Genomic DNA, 17600 nt, shown 5'->3' on the forward strand with positions numbered 1-17600 from the left:
AACATGATATATAACCTTATAATAGCATACCAAAATAATCCATTTTTAGCCATTTCAATGGCTAAATTACAAACAACTATTTACATGCCAACATAGGCCAAGTTAACCTATACATGCTGTTATATCAAAATAAAATTAATTTTTATACCAAAACAAGATGGAGGATAGTGTGATGATTCTCTGACCGCTCTCCAACCTTAACAAGGTTCCGAATGCTATAAAACATAGAAAATATAACCTAGTAAGCATTTAATGCTTAGTAAGTTTGTATACCAGGAATTAAACTTACCAACCGCATTCAATAAAATAAGTATATAATAACATGCTTCCCAACAAATGAGCAATTTGCCTAAGCACATACACTCAAGTAAGCATGTTAGTCACATATTTCATTTATGCATCAATTAAACATGGATGAACTCATCATGTTACACTTTCAGGTATTTCAGGAACACTCAAGATATAATTCATTTAATCTCATAATTTCTCATTTCAGGAATTTATCCATCGAATCCTTGAAATTTCGATGGATACTCAGCTAAGGTAGTACACACAAGGTGTGCAAAACAGTAAGCTGTCAACTCATAATCAGGGGTACCCATTAAGGCACATAATTAGAGAGCATACTCTTGATCCACATATCAAGATGCTCAGATGAGCCATGTAACAGGACAGTTATCCGGACTAAACAGGAAACTCATAAGAGTTGTACTTAAGGAGCTTATAGAGCTTAATAGATAACTCTGAAGAGTTAATATCAGGGGGCACCAGATAAGATAACAGGGAGATCAAGTGAGCCATGTCAGGAAGCCCATAAGAGCCTATATCAGGACACTCTCGTAGAGTTGCGTTTGCATCTGCAATATATGCTGGATCACAATCGATGTAACAGGACACTCACAAAGAGCTGCGGTAGTGTGTAACACATGCAAAGTCAATATCAATCAAGATGCTCGCAAGAACTATACAGCAGGATGCTCAAGAGGGCTATAACAATATTGCTTGTCCGAGCTATATTTTGTCCGCAACATATGCAGGACCACATGTAATATGGGAAATCACATATATCCATCGAATTTCATTATTCAAACGAAACTTAATATTTTCTGGATATGATTGAACATATGATTATTTCATTTATTTTTAACATTTATATAATTCATACCATCACATACCACATTCAATTGAAGCATATAAATAAACACAATTCGGTTACACAAACATACCTCGACACTTGTTTGTGTGTGAAAATCTACTAATCTAAAACTTTTTCTTTTCCTCGATCTAGCTTCAAATTTGAGTTGTCCACATCTATATAAATAAATTTAATCATCAATTTATCACATTCCATATTCAATTAGATTCAATTTACACTATAGGAAAAATTACCATTTTGCCCCTAAACTTTTCATGAATTCCAGTTTCGTCCCTAGGTTCAGAAAATGATATTCATGCAATTTAATCATTATTCCAAGCCTAACCAAAATTTTCATATAACATTTACAGCACATGTATTTCACAAAATGTAGAATTTTTCCACAACTTTTACATCAATTTAGTCCTTAAATCATATTTCATCAAAATTCTCTGTGTAAAAATTGTTTATCTATCAACCACCTTTCATTTTCTACCATGAATTTCAAAATTTCAACATATTCATCCATGGAAAAACTTTGTTCCTTTGATAACTTTTCAAATTAATCCCCAAAATAGATAGATTAAACTATCTCGATATGAAAAATATAAAAATTACTAAAAACGTGACAAGAAAACATACCTCATTAAGCTCGATTAGTTTCCTTTCTCTCTACTAGGGTTTCCATGCAATTTTTGGGGAAGATGATGAAAAATAAGATGATATTTTCTATTATCATCTTTTTAATATTTTGATTTCCAATTTAGTCTTTAGCCTTTTTCTAAATTTCCATGGATGAATCATCCTATCTACTAACTTTTCTTTAATGGCTAATTACCATATAAGGACCTCAAGTTTTGAATTCCATATCTATTTGATACTTATAGCTACTAGAATTCAACTTTTGCATTCTATGCAATTTGGTCATTTCCATAATGAAGCACATAATCGATAAAATTTTCTTATCAGAATTTTTATATAACATTCCTATCATAATATGGACCATGCAATAATATTATAATAAATTTTCTTTCTAACTTAGATTTGTGGTCCCGAAACCACTGTTCCAATTTCACTGAAAATGGGCTGTTACAACTCTCCCGGTTCCTCAAAAATCTTACCAGTAAAGAGATTTGGATATTACTTTCTCATGGTATCTTCCGGTTCCTAAGTAGCTTCTTTAATACCATGCCGTTGCTAGAGAACTTTTACCAATGCTACCTTTTTTATTTCTTAACTCTTTTGTTTCATGTGCCAAGATTTTGATCGGTTCCGCACTGTAAGTCATATCAGGCTGAATCTCAACTTCTGTCGGAGAAATAACATGTAAAGGATCCGACCAATATCGTAGCAAAATAGACACATGAAAAACATTATGAATTCGATCAAGTTCTGGTGGTAATGCTAAACAATATGCAATAGGTCCGATCTGAAATTCCCTCTCTTTTCATTTAAGATCAGCATAAGACTTTTAATTATCAGAGGCTGCTTTGAAACTGTCTTGAATTACTTTCACATTTTCTTCAGTTTCACGAATTAAGTCAACTCCATGTATCTTTTTCTCACTGAGCTCTGTCCAATACAATGGAATTCTACATTTTCAACCATATAAAGCCTCATACGGTGCCATTTTAATGCTGGACTGATAGCTGTTATTATAAGCAAATTCAATTAAAGGCAGATACTTTTCCCAGTTACTTTCAAATACAATCACACAACACTGAAACATATCTTCTAAAATATGTATAACATGTTCAGATTTTCTATCAGTTTGAGGATAGAATGCAGTACTAAAATGTAACTTTGTACCCAATGCTTCTTGCAGCTTGCTCCAAAATCGAGATGTAAACCAAGGATCTCTATTTGAAATAATGGAGAAATGCATTCCATGCAATCTAACAATCTCAAAAACATAGAATTCAACCAATCTTTTTAAGGAATAATCCATATGTACTGGAGTAAAGTGTGCATACTTTGTCAACCGGTCGACAATTACCCAAATAGCATCTTTCTTCTTCAGAGATAGGGGTAATCCCGATACAAAGTCCATGGTAATTCTTTCCCATTTCCATTTCAAAATTGTAACTGACTGCAATAATCCCAAAGGCACCTAATGTTTAGCTTTTTCTTACTGACATATCAAACATTTAGATACAAATTCAGAAATATCCCATTTCATTCCTGGCCACTAGTACGTATTTTTCAAATCATCATACATTTTATTACTGTTAGGATGAATAGACATATTACCATTATGAGCTTCGTGTAAAATCTTCTGTACCAGTTCTAAATTCCTTGGTACACATATTCTATCTCTGAATAATAGACAATCATTAGACCCAATCTGGAATTCTGAATCAGAAGTCAATTCACACTATATCCATTTTGCTTGTAACTTACTATCATCTTTCTGAGCTTCACATATCTATTGCAGAAATGTCGGTTTAGCTTTTAACTTAACTATAATTGAACCATCATCTGACAATGACAACTGAGTATTCATTGCTCGCAAGGCAAATAAAGACTTTCTGCTTAGGGCATTAGCAACCACATTAGCTTTTCCTGGATGATAATCAATAACAAGATCATAATCTTTTAACAATTCAAGCCACCTGCGCTGTCTTAAGCTCAAGTCTTTTTGCGACATCAAATACTTCAAACTTTTATGGTCGGTGAAAATGTGACAATTTTCACCAAACAGGTAATGCCGTCAAATTTTTAGTGCAAACACAATGGCTGCCAATTTAAGATCATGTATCGGGTAATTCTTCTCATGTGGTTTTAGTTGTCTTGAAGCATAGACTATTACTTTACCTTCATTCATAAATACACATCCTAAACCATTTAATAATGCATCTAGTAAATTATAAATTCATTACCCGATTCAGGTTGAACTAAAACGTGTACTTCAGTCAACAAAGATTTTTATCCGTCAAAGCTCTGTTGACATTTATCAGACCATTTGAATTTCACATCTTTCTGTAACAAGTGAGTCATCGGAGAAACTATCATTGAAAATCCTTTAACAAATCTCCGATAATACCCTGCTAGTCCCAGAAAACTTCTAACTTCAGACACGTTTTTCGGTGGCTTCCAATTAACAATGGCTAAAATTTTATTTGGATCCACTCGAATACCTTCTGCAGATACTATATGTTTGAGAAAACTTATTTCCCGTAGCCAAAATGCACATTTACTAAATTTGGCATACAATTTTCTCTCTCACAGAGTTTGCAACACAGTTCTCAAATGATCGGCATGCTCATTTTCATCTCAGGAATATACCAAAACATCATCAATATTTACCACCACAAACTTGTATAGATACGGTCTGAAAATTTTGTTCATCAAATCCATGAATACTGTGGGTGCATTCATCAATCCAAATGGCATCACAAGAAACTCATAGTGCCCATACCTCGTTCTGAAAGCTGTCTTTGGAACATCTGAATCTTTTACCCAAAGCTGATAGTAACCAGAGCGAAGATCAATCTTTGAAAATACAGTGACACCTTTCAACTAGTCAAATAGATCATCAATTCGAGGCAGTGGATATTTGTTCTTAATTGTAACTTTGTTAAGCTGTTTATAATTAATACACAATCTCAATGATCCATCTTTCTTCTTTACAAACAAAACATATGCACCCCAATGTAAAAAATTGGGTCGAGCAAAGCCTCTTTCAATCAATTCTTGCAACTGTGCTTTCAATTCTTTCAATTTGGTAGGAGCCATTTTGTAGGGTGCTATGGATATCAGTGTTGTCCTCGGAACAAGGTCTATAGAGAACTCCACTTCTCTAACTAGTGGTAAACTAAGTAATTCTTCCGAAAATACATCAGGAAATTCACAAAAAACTGACACTAACTGAATCTTCCATTCAGATACTTTAGTATCCAACACATATGCAAGATAAGCAACATATCACTTTTTGATATATTTTTGTGTTGGTATTACTGAAATCACATTAGGTAACCCATCCAATTTATCAGATTCAACATGAAGTAACTCACTATTCTGACATTTTAATATAATATATTTCTGTTTACAATTCACCACTACATCATGATGGGTTAGCCATCCCATTCCCAAAATCACGTTAAATTCATCAAATGGCAATAACATCAAATCAGCCGAGAAACAATAACCCTTTACCTTCAACGGATAGTTTTTACAAATTTTATCCACCATAACATACTTGCCCAGGAGATTTGAAACTTTAACCACAAATTTAGTGAATTCAACAAATAAATTTTTAACAGACACTAAATTTGTGCATATGTATTAATGTGTTGAACTGGGATCAATCAAAATAGTAATATCAGTATCAAGTAAAGAAAATGTACCAGTAAAGACGTATGGTGCAGAACCATCCTTTCTAACACGAATAGCGTATGTTCTTACTGGTATTCGTGCTTCAAATTTAACTATTGAGACTTTTGTAGTACCTCAACTACCATTGACATTGCTAGGGTGACGGGGTGGTCTGTCTCTCGAGGTGGGATTACTTGGCTTTAAAGTTTGATTAGTATCTTTTTCAATCCTTTTTAAGCAATCTTTAAGGAAATGATCAAGAGTACCACATCGGTAACAGGCTCCACTTCTCAAACCACACTTTCCAAAATGAAATTTATTACAGTGTTTACACCTTAGTTTGGGGTTATCGATACTTCCCACACTTGTTACAGATGGAGACAAAGATTTCGGGTTAGAGCGTTGAGAGCCCCACTCTTTTCCAGAAAATCTTACAGATGTGGTAAAACGATCATGGTACTTCTTTGATTTCTTTGAAACAGATGATTGTGACTTGCCCATAAATCTTTTACTAGAAATCTGGGCTTCTCTTTCTACTTGTTTCTTTTCTTTACTTAATTCCTCAGCTTTATGGTCGATCAGCCAAAACCAAAAATTCCCTTAATTCAAGAATTCTAATCAACAGTTTGATATCTTCATTTAATCCCTTTTCAAATCGTTTACACATATCAGCTTCAGTTGGAAATCGAACAAATTCACGCTCATATTCAGATACAGTCATGTTTCCCTGTTTGAGCTCTAAAACAGTCATGTTTCCCTGTTTGAGCTCTAAAAATTCTTTCTTTTTCTAATAAAAAAATCTTTGACTAATGTACTTCTTTCTAAATTTAGTCTGGAAGAATTCCTATGTAACATTTTCTCTCGGTACAACTGAAATCAGGGTATTCCACCAATGGTAGGCTGTGTCTTTTAATAAAAAACTGTACATTTCAAACACTCAGTAGGTGTACATGATAATTCGTCTAAAACCCTGATGGTATTTTCTAACCAAAACTTAACCCTCTCTGGACCATCATCGGCAGTAGCCCTAAATTCCTCTACCCCATACTTACGAATTTTATCTACCGGAGGTTTACTGATTCTAACAGGTTCAACACATTGTGGCATCTCTGGAACCGGTTAAGGAGTAGATGGGGTTGTTGTACATCAGAATTTGTTCTCAAATATTCAGTGAACCACTCGTTCATCATTTGAAAGAAGGCTTTTTTTTCCTCCTCACCTCGGCCCTCAAATATGGGCCTTCTACTATTACTAGATGCAACTTATTGAACGGAAGCTTGAGCAGTGCTCTCAGCTTCCTTAGATTCAGCTCTAGCTTGGTTAGATGACATTACTGTATGAAAAACACAATTAATAATGGTTAGGAGATATCATACTATCAGAAATCATATAATGGTATGTATAGCTAAACTCATACTTGCTACGTTAGTCTGAGATTCAGCTAAATTGTAGCTCTGATACTAATAAATGTAATACCCTTAACCCATATCTATCGTCGAAACAGGGTTACTGAGCATTACCAGAGTTTACAGAATAATTTCATGTAATTAATATCATTTACTATTCATATCTGAAACTAATCATATTGTCCCTTAAATGGACCCTCGAGGCCTAATTTAAACATTAGAATAAAGTCGGGACTAAAACGGGATCTCAGAGAATTTTTTTGCAAAATTTAACAAAAATTTCTTTAATATAGGGGTCACACGCCTGTGTGAGTAGGCCGTGTGGCTCATACGGCCAAATGACATGCCCATGTCTCAAGCCGTGCGAGGCACATGACCGTGTCCTAGCTCATGTCTTTACCCGTGTAACTCTCTGACTTGTGCCACATGGCTTGTCACACGCCCGTGTGCTAGGCTGTGTAGTCAATTTAATTTTCACAAATTAGGTGTAGGTTTCACACGGCCAAGACACACGCTTGTGTTCTAGGCTGTGTAGAATACACGATTCAGACACACACCCGTATCTCTACCCGTGTGCTCAATTCTGAGCATTCTGTTTCTCAATTTTAATATGCAGGGGACACATGGCCAAGCCACATGCCCATGTGCCAAGCCATGTGTCACACACGGTCAAGACACACGCCCATGTGTCTACCGTGTGAACAAAATAAGGCCATTTCTTAGCCTTATTTCTCACCCAAATTTAACCTTCAACCTATGATAACATTTGCATACATTTTCCAACCAATTCAAGACATATAAATCAAGCAAACATCATTAACATGTATGAAATAGTATCACATATTCATAACATCAAACTTACCTTCTTGAAATGATTTATATTTTTCCCTAATTCAATTTAACCAAACTTCATACATATAAGCTAAAAATGATATATAACCTTATAATAACATACCAAAACAATCCATTTTTAGCCATTCCAATGGCTAAGTTACAAACAACTATTTACATACCAACATAGGCCAAGTTAACCTATACATGTCGTTATATCAAAATAAGATTACTTTTTATACCAAAACAAGCTGGAGGATAGTGTGATGATTCTTTGACCGTTCTCCAACCTTAACAAGCTTCCGAACACTATAAAACAGAGAAAATAAAACCTAGTAAGCATTTAATGCTTAGTAAGTTCGTATAATAGGAATTAAACTTACCAATCATATTTAATAAAATAAGTATATAATAACATGCTTCCCAAAAAATTGGCAATTTGCCTAATCACATACACTCAAGTAAGCATGTTAGTCACATATTTCATTTATGCATCAATTAAACATGGATGAGCTCATCATGTTACACTTTCAGGTATTTTAGGAACATTTAAGATATAATTCATTGAATCTCATAATTTCTCATTTCAGGGATTTATCCTTTGAATTATTGAAATTTCGATGGATACTCAGCTTAGGTAGTACACACAAGGTGTACAAAACAATAAGCCGTCAACTCATAATTAAGGGTACCCATTACGGCACATAATTAGAGAGCACACTCTCGAGCCACATATTAGGATGCTTAGATGAGCCATGTAACATGACACTTATTCGGGTTAAACAGGAAACTAATAAGAGTTTTACTTAGGGAGCTCATAGAGTTTAACAGATAACTCTGAAGAGTGAATATTAGGGAGCACCGGTGTGACAGCCCAAAATTGACCCTAGTCGGAAAGTGGTTTCGGGACCACGAAACCGAGTCTTATAAATAATTAATTGTTATATTCTATGTTTATGATGTTAATAAATGCATGTATGAAAGTTTCATGCATTAATTTGATCATTTCTATGTGAATTTATTAAAAATGGACTTATATGAAACATTGTAGAAATGTGATAGGTTAATCTATGAGGACCTATTAAAGCATGTAGTGAAAATAGTGGTTTTGCATGTCAAATACTCCTTTTCTTATGCATAGTGGCGGCCATGATGGAGCATATATTACAATATGTGGTAAATTTCCATGAAGTGGTCATTATTTTATGTAAAAGAAAGGAAATAATAAAAGAAATAGAAAAGAAAAAAAAAAAGTGTGTGTGGATGCCTTTCCCCCCATTTGCCGTGAATTGAACAAGAAAAACAAAAAAAATGCTCATCCTTCCTCAAATTTCTTTCAATTGCCGTGAGTGAGAGAGAGGGGGGTTTGGAGAAGCTTGGCCATACTTGCAACTAGAGTGAGGTATGTTTGATGTCATTCTTTAAGATTCATGCATGTTTTAGTTGTTAGTTTGAAACCTACCTAGCCCATGGCTTAGATTTCTTTGCTATTTGATGGAGATGAAGTTCGCCATGGAGGTTGTCTTTTTTGGTTGGTTGTTTAAATGTTGTTGTGATGAAGCATGAAGAGAAGTGAGATGAATGTTTAATAAAAGGAGATTTTAGATCCTTGAGTTCTTGTTGTTATGTGTATGTGCATGAGTATTCGCCATGCTATAGAATCTATGTGCAAATGATAAATGCTTGGTACATTCGGCTACATGGGATAATGAAAGTTGTATTAAGTTAAGGTGCATACTTTAATCTAAGTGTTGAGAAGTATTCGCTAAGATAGCTAAAAGGTGGGTGTTGCCGATTTTGAGATTTAGATTATGAGAGTGGTTATAATGGGCATTAAGATGGTAATCTTAAGAAATGATAAGTAGATGATATAATTGAAGGGTGAAGTGGCTAATAGGGACTTTTAATGAAATTATGTCAAGGCCGAATGTATCATGAAATAAATAAAAAATGCTAAATTGTGCTTGTATGTGTGTTCGCCAAGGAAGTGTGATATGAAGCTTTGATAGGTTTGAAAGATGAATGACCGAATGAGCTATAGGTCATGTATGGGTTAATTTATGCATATGTGTGTGTGGCATTAGTAGTTAATGGCATTGGCATTGTTTAACTAAAATTAGAAATGAATCTTAAAAGTTAAATAGGTTGCCCTAGTGGTAGAATGTGTTAAAAACTAATGCATGGACAAATGATCTGAATGAATTGATTTCGAAATGTGTATGGTTGCCGTATGTATGTGTTAGATTGAGAAGTAAATTTGTTTGATTTAGCTCAAGAGCAAAGGGAACTAGATTGGATAAAGGAAAGGAGAAAGCGAACAGTAGCCGATTTGGAACCGTTCTACCCCAAACGAGGTAAGTCATTAAGCACGTATTTGATATTGCTTAAATGATTGTAAAATTTATGCAATTGTGTTTAATGGGATGATATATATATATATAAATGAAAATGTATGTGTATGGAGTGATGACATTTGTTGAATGTAAAAGAAATAGTGAAATGTGTAGAAAGTTTGCTTTCGGCACTAAGTGTCTTGGGCAATACGTGTACGGTGGCGAGATCGGCACTAAGTGTGCGTGCTGGAAATATATGGCACTAAGTGTGCGTGCTGGAAATATAAGGCACTAAGTGTGCATGCTGGAAAAATACGGCACTGGGTGTGCGAGCTCAGAGGGTATGGCACTGTGTGTGCGGGCTTAAATTACGTGGCACTAAGTGTGAAATCGAGTAGTAAGCACTGTGTGTGCGTACTCTATATATATGGAGGTGTGTCTCCATTGAATTGAGTATGGACAGAGGATAGGGTAAGTACCTCGAGCTCATGACGAATAGAGAATACGTTCATGCTTGGGGTTGAACTTGATAAGCCTTAAATCTATGTGATGATTGAAATTGTATGGTTGTGCTGGAAAATGAGTTAATGTGTAAAATGCTTGATTATCTTGTTGTGTAAAATATGAAATGTGGATGTACGATTTGGTGCGAGATTGGACCGAAAGGTCCGAGGTATTAAGGTATAGATTCGATATGGATGAGTACCTAGCCTCGTTTGTTGTACATGTTGTAGTAACTTTATCGGTGGATTGATGAATGCTTATGACTTCTTGAGTTGTAAACTCACTCGGTGTTTTTCTTGTCACCCATTTTAGGTCTCTCGGACTCGTATTGTTTGCGTGATCGGGACCGTCGCTGAAGTCATCACAACGGCTGAAATCTTGTGGTATTGTTTTTGTTGTTGAAGAACATTTGGCATGTATAGGCTATTATATTTTGTCGAATTGTGGGTTGTAAACTTTAAGCCATGTGAAAATGGCCTATGTGGTCGTCGAGTGGGATGCTAGAACCTATAGCCACGAGTCTTAGAAACTCTAATTTTGATAAGGTGGCCATAATTTGTGTCATGTATGATGGATGATTAAGGCCAAGGAAAGATTCATGAAATTGGCATAGTCTCTGCAGTAACTGTAGCGGACAGCAGCAGTGAGATGAGATTGAAAAATCACTAAAATAGTAGAAGTAGAATTAAATAGTGAGTAAATTATGAAATTGAACCTTGATGAATCTATTTTTATATGGACGAAACGAAACGACCATATGAGCAGTATACTGAGAAATATTAAAGTTCTCGTGAGACAGGGCCAGAACGGTTTCTGGGTCCCCTGTCTCGACTTTGAAAATTTTCCATAAATTATACAGAAAGAATTAGGAGTCATGCCTTATGTGTACAGATTCCATTTTGAGTCTAGTTTCATTAGAAACAAACGGCACCAGTATTAAAGCCCTGTACAGAGAGATATCCAAGTTGTAACGCACGAAGGTCAGAGCAGTCGATCCTGGTAACATGGGTGACTTTAACTAATAAACTGTTCCAATTGGCCCAACCAAAAATTCTAAAAATAAATCCATGGATGGGTATATGAGTCTAAATTCAGGGAAAATTTACGAAACCAGTTTCCAAGTTTTGAAACTCGAGATATGATTTTTAAGGCGACGGTGACGCAGTTTTCCAGCCTGACTGGTAATGTCAAATTGGTTGGTATTTTGAGAGGATTTGGCGTTAACCCTCGTGTCCGACACGGCGTCGGTCACGAGTTAGGTGTTACAATTTTATTGGTATCGAGCTATGGTTTAGTCGGTTCTAGGACTACCATAGGCGTGTGAGTCTAGCTATACATGCCAAATTGTTAGTGCTTAATAATGTGATGACTTCGATGGTTGAAATTTTTGTTTTGATTAGCGATGGAACCCGGATAGAGAGACCCTTGGCGGATGACGTTGAAAGTGTAGCGGCTGCTCTGCGCAAGGGACACCGCTGTTGAGCCTCATCATCCGCGAATAATCAAAATGAAGGGTGAAACAAGCCTTCTTCACCATGATGAATGAGTGGGTCGCGCAATATGCCGAACCAATCCGGTGTCCAACCATTCCGAATTTAAATAATCCACCCCAAGAGCCCGTGATGCCATCGCCATCGATCCTGTGAGGCTGAGTAAACCACCGTGGACTTGATTAGGAAGCGGGCCGAGGAGTTTAAGGCCATAGTTACCGCGATGCCGAAAGGGCCGAAGTTCGCTTGATAACACCATTAGAGTGTTTGATGAACTATCATGCACACCGATGAATGTCTTAAGTGTACGATATCTTTGTTGCGAGACTCACCTACTATTGGTGGAGGACCTTGATTTCCATAGTCCCAAAGGAACAAGTTACTTGGGATTTCTTTCAAAGCAATTTGGAAGAAATATATTAGTCAACGGTTCATCGATCGAAGCGTAAGGAGTTCTGGAACTCAAGCAAGGCCGTATGACCGATCTCGAATCTGAACATGAGTTCATAAGACTTAGTTGGTATGCTCGAGAGTGTGTGGTGATGAGGTTGCTATGTGCAAAAGATTTGAAGAAGGATTGAATGAAGAGTTAAAGTTACTAGTGGGAATTTTGGAGATAAAGGAGTTCGTGACACTAGTCGAACGAGCTCGCAAAGCGTAAGAACTTGGGAAGGAGAAGAAGAAGGCTGAACTTGAAGCAAGAGATTACCGTAAAAGATCAACGAGTAAAGCTCCGTTCTCGATTGTAAAGAGGTTCAAGGAGGACACTAGTAAGTCGAGGCGCATGCGGGAATTTCCATTAGAGCCCGACCATTGACGGACTCGAGCTACATCGATAGCTAGTGTGGGCAATAATCGTCAAGAGAGACTGAATGTCCCCAATGTGGAAGACGACACCTAGGTGAATGTTGGGGTAAGTCTGTTAACCTGACTGTTATGGATGTGGTTCAAAGGACCACTTTATTAGGGATTGCACGAGCTAGATGAGAAGAATAAGATGCAAGGTGCGAGATCTAGTGGGGCGACAGCTAGAGGTGACCCCGAGGGTTTCAGGAGGTAGGGGTGGTAATCGAGGGGAGCCACCGACACGGCTGTTCGATCCGAGACCCGAGCTCTGCTAGAGCATATGCCATCCGCGCACGAGAGGAGGCATCCTCCTGACGTTATCACTGGTACTTTTACTCTCTTTGATACTAGTGTGATTGCATTGATTGACCCGGCTCTACTCATTCATATGTATGTGAAACTTTAGCATCCAAGAAGACTCTACCTGTTGAGTCTCATCGAGTTCGTAATTCAGTGTCAAACCCTTTGGGTCAATACGTACTCGTTGATAAAGTGTGCAAGAGATGCCCCTAATAATTCGAGAATCATGTTTTCCTACCGATCCGATGCTTCTACCATTTGATGAATTCGATGTTATTCTTGGTATGGATTGGTGACCGTACATGATGCAATGGTGGATCGCAAAAGGAAAACCATTGTTTTGAGGAGTGCAAATAATGAGGTAGTCCGAGTCGAGTCTCTCGATTTAAAAGGAGTGCCGCGATAATATCTTCTATGACCGCTCGGAGATATGTGAAAAGGGTGTGAAACATACCTTGCGTATGTGTTGGGAAGTAAAGAGATGGAAAGGAAACTCGAATCGGTACCGATGAGTTTGTGAGTATTCAGATGTTTTTCCGAGGAGTTACCGGATTGCCACCGGTTCGAGAAGTGGAATTCGCATCGAAGTTGTACCGTACTACGCCGATTTCAATAGCCCCATATCGTATGGCATTAACGGAATTAAAGGAATTGAAGGTTCAATTGCAAGAATTGACGGATAGAGGTTTCGCCGACCGAAGTTTTTCTTAAATAGGGCACCAAGATTGTTTGTGAGAAAGAAGGACGGAAGCATGAGGTTGTGCATCGACTACCGTCAACTCAATAAAGTGACGATAAAGAATAAATATCCGTTGCCACGAATTGACGATTTGTTTGATCAATTAAAGGAGCCTCGGTGTTTTCAAAGATAGATTTGAGGTCGGGATACTATCGGTTGAGGGTCCGAGAATCGGACATACCCAAAACCGCTTTTAGAACAAGGTACGGTCACTACGAATTCTTGGTGATGCCGTTTGGGCTCACTAATGCCCTCGGTGTTTATGGATTTAATGAATAGAATTTTCAGGCCATACTTGGATCGGTTCGTAGTTGTATTTATCGATGACATTTTGGTCTATTCGAAAGATGAAACTGAACATCTTTGAACACCGAGGCTAGTGTTGCAAATCTTACGAGATAAGCGATTATCATAAAGTTCAAGAATGTGAATTTTGGTTGAAAGAGGTTAGCTTTTTGGGGCACGTGGTGTCCGTCGGGTGTCGGTGGACTGAACAAAATTTCGACCATAGTCAATTGGAAACCTCCAAGGAATGTTACCGAAGTTAGGAGCTTTTTGGGGCTTGGTTACTACCGACGGTTTGTGAAAGGATTCTCGATGATAGCCACACCCATGACAAAACCGCTTGAAAGATGTCAAATTTGAATGGACGGAAAAGTGTCGAAAAGTTTCGACCAATTGAAAACCCATTTGACGAAAGCTCCGGTTCTAGTACTGCCCGAATCGGCAAAGAGTTTGTCATCTATAGTGATGCCTCCCTACTTGGGTTAGGTTGCGTATTGATGCAAGAAGGTCGAGTTGTGGCCTATCGCGTCGAGACAATTAAAGCCACATGAGAAAAATTATCCAACCCATGATCTCGAATTGGTCGCCATCGTGTTCGCCTTGAAGATATGGCGACATTACTTATTTGGTGAGAAGTGCCATGTGTATTCGATCACAAAAGTCTCAAATATTTGATGACTCGAGAGACTTAAATCTGCGACAAAGACGATGGCTCGAGTTGTTAAAAGATTATGAACTCGTCATTGATTATCACCGGGAAAGGCTAATGTGGTTGCGGATGCCTTAAGTCGGAAATCTTTGTTTGCTTTCTGACGATGAATGTACACTTGTCTATTCTACTCAACAATGTGTTAGTAGCGAATTAAAGGCCAAACCATTGTTGGCTCATCAAATCGGGAAGCTCGAGAAAGTTGATGAGGAGTTGCTTGCAAACGGGTTGAGTATGTTCGAACAAGGGATCGAGTTTCAAATCGATGATGACGATTGTTTGAGGTTCGAAGTCGTCTGTGTGTTCCAAAGAATTGAACTTATTTCGATAATTCTAAATGAAGCCCATTGTAGTCGAATGTCAATCCACCGGGTAGTACTAAAATGTACAATGACCAAACGCCAATTTTGGTGGCCGGTATGAAACGAGACATTTTGAATTTGTTTCAAGGTGTCGATATGTCAACAAGTGAAAGCGGAACATCAAGTGCCATCGGGATTACTTCAGCCGATCATGATACCCGAATGGAAATGAGATCGAGTAACAATGGACTTTGTGTCTGGGTTACCATTGACTCAGAATAAGAAAGACTCGGTTTGGGTCATTGTTGATAGACTGACCAAGTCTGCTCATTTTATCCTGTCCGCACGGATTTTTCGCTCGATAAGTTGGCGAATTATCGTCTCCCAAATTGTTCGATTGCATGGGGTACCTATTTCTATCGTGTCGGATAGAGACCCAAGATTTACGTCGCAGATTTTGGAAGAAATTGCAAGAGGCTTTGGGTACCAAAGCGCATTTTACCTTTGCTTTTCACCCCAAACCGATGGTCAATCCGAGCGGATAATTCAAATACTCGAGGATATGTTGAGATGTTGCATCCTTGAGTTTAGTGGTGCATGGGAACGGTATTTACCCTTGGTTGAATTCGCTTACAACAATAGCTTTCAATCAAGTATCAAGATGACGCCTTATGAGGCTTTATACGGTCGTAAATGCCGTACCCCATTATTCTGGACTGAACTTAGTGAAGGAAAAATCTTCGGGGCTGATTTGGTTAAGGATGCCGAGCAAAAAGTTCGAGTAATTCGTGAAAGTTTGAAGGCTGCTTCAGATCGCCAAAAGTCGTATGTGGATTTGAAAAGAAAAGATATTGAATATCAGGTTGGAGACAAGGTATTTCTCAAAGTCTCACCCTGGAAGAAAGTGCTTAGATTTGGCCGTAAGGGCAAATTGAGCCCGAGGTTCATCGGGCCATATGAGGTATCCGAACGAGTCGGTCCAGTCGCGTATCGTTTGATTTTGCCCCCTGAGCTCGAAAAGATTCACAATGTTTTTCATGTCTCGATGCTTCGACGATATAGGTTTAATCCATCGCACGTAATTGCTCCATCCGAGATTGAGATTCACCTAATTTGAGCTATGAAGAGGAACCGTTCGCATTATGATGCGTGAAGTAAAAGAGTTGCGCAATAAGAAAATCCCGTTAGTGAAGGTGTTGTGGCATAAACACGAATTGAAGAAGCCACTTGGGAACTTGAGGACTCTATGAAAGAGCGATACCGAGCCTATTTACAAGAAGATTTTGGGGACGAAAATTTCTTAAGTGGGGAGAGTTGTGACACCCAAAATTGACCCTAGTCGGAAAGTGGTTTCGGGACCACGAAACCGAGTCTTATAAATAATTAATTGTTATATTCTATGTTTATGATGTTAATAAATGCATGTATGAAAGTTTCATGCATTAATTTGATCATTTCTATGTGAATTTATTAAAATGGACTTATATGAAACATTGTAGAAATGTGATAGGTTAATCTATGAGGACCTATTAAAGCATGTAGTGAAAATAGTGGTTTTGCATGTCAAATACTCCTTTTCTTATGCATAGTGGCCGGCCATGATGGAGCATATATTACAATATGTGGTAAATTTCCATGAAGTGGTCATTATTTTATGTAAAAGAAAGGAAATAATAAAAGAAATAGAAAAGAAAAAAAAAAAGTGTGTGTGGATGCCTTTCCCCCCATTTGCCGTGAATTGAACAAGAAAAACAAAAAAAAATGCTCATCCTTCCTCAAATTTCTTTCAATTGCCGTGAGTGAGAGAGAGGGGGGGTTTGGAGAAGCTTGGCCATACTTGCAACTAGAGTGAGGTATGTTTGATGTCATTCTTTAAGATTCATGCATGTTTTAGTTGTTAGTTTGAAACCTACCTAGCCCATGGCTTAGATTTCTTTGCTATTTGATGGAGATGAAGTTCGCCATGGAGGTTGTCTTTTTTGGTTGGTTGTTTAAATGTTGTTGTGATGAAGCATGAAGAGAAGTGAGATGAATGTTTAATAAAAGGAGATTTTTAGATCCTTGAGTTCTTGTTGTTATGTGTATGTGCATGAGTATTCGCCATGCTATAGAATCTATGTGCAAATGATAAATGCTTGGTACATTCGGCTACATGGGATAATGAAAGTTGTATTAAGTTAAGGTGCATACTTTAATCTAAGTGTTGAGAAGTATTCGCTAAGATAGCTAAAAGGTGGGTGTTGCCGATTTTTAGATTTAGATTATGAGAGTGGTTATAATGGGCATTAAGATGGTAATCTTAAGAAACGATAAGTAGATGATATAATTGAAGGGTGAAGTGGCTAATAGGGACTTTTAATGAAATTATGTCAAGGCCGAATGTATCATGAAATAAATAAAAAAATG

Source organism: Gossypium arboreum, chromosome 5, assembly GCF_025698485.1.
Source record: "Gossypium arboreum isolate Shixiya-1 chromosome 5, ASM2569848v2, whole genome shotgun sequence".
NCBI lineage: Eukaryota > Viridiplantae > Streptophyta > Magnoliopsida > Malvales > Malvaceae > Gossypium > Gossypium arboreum.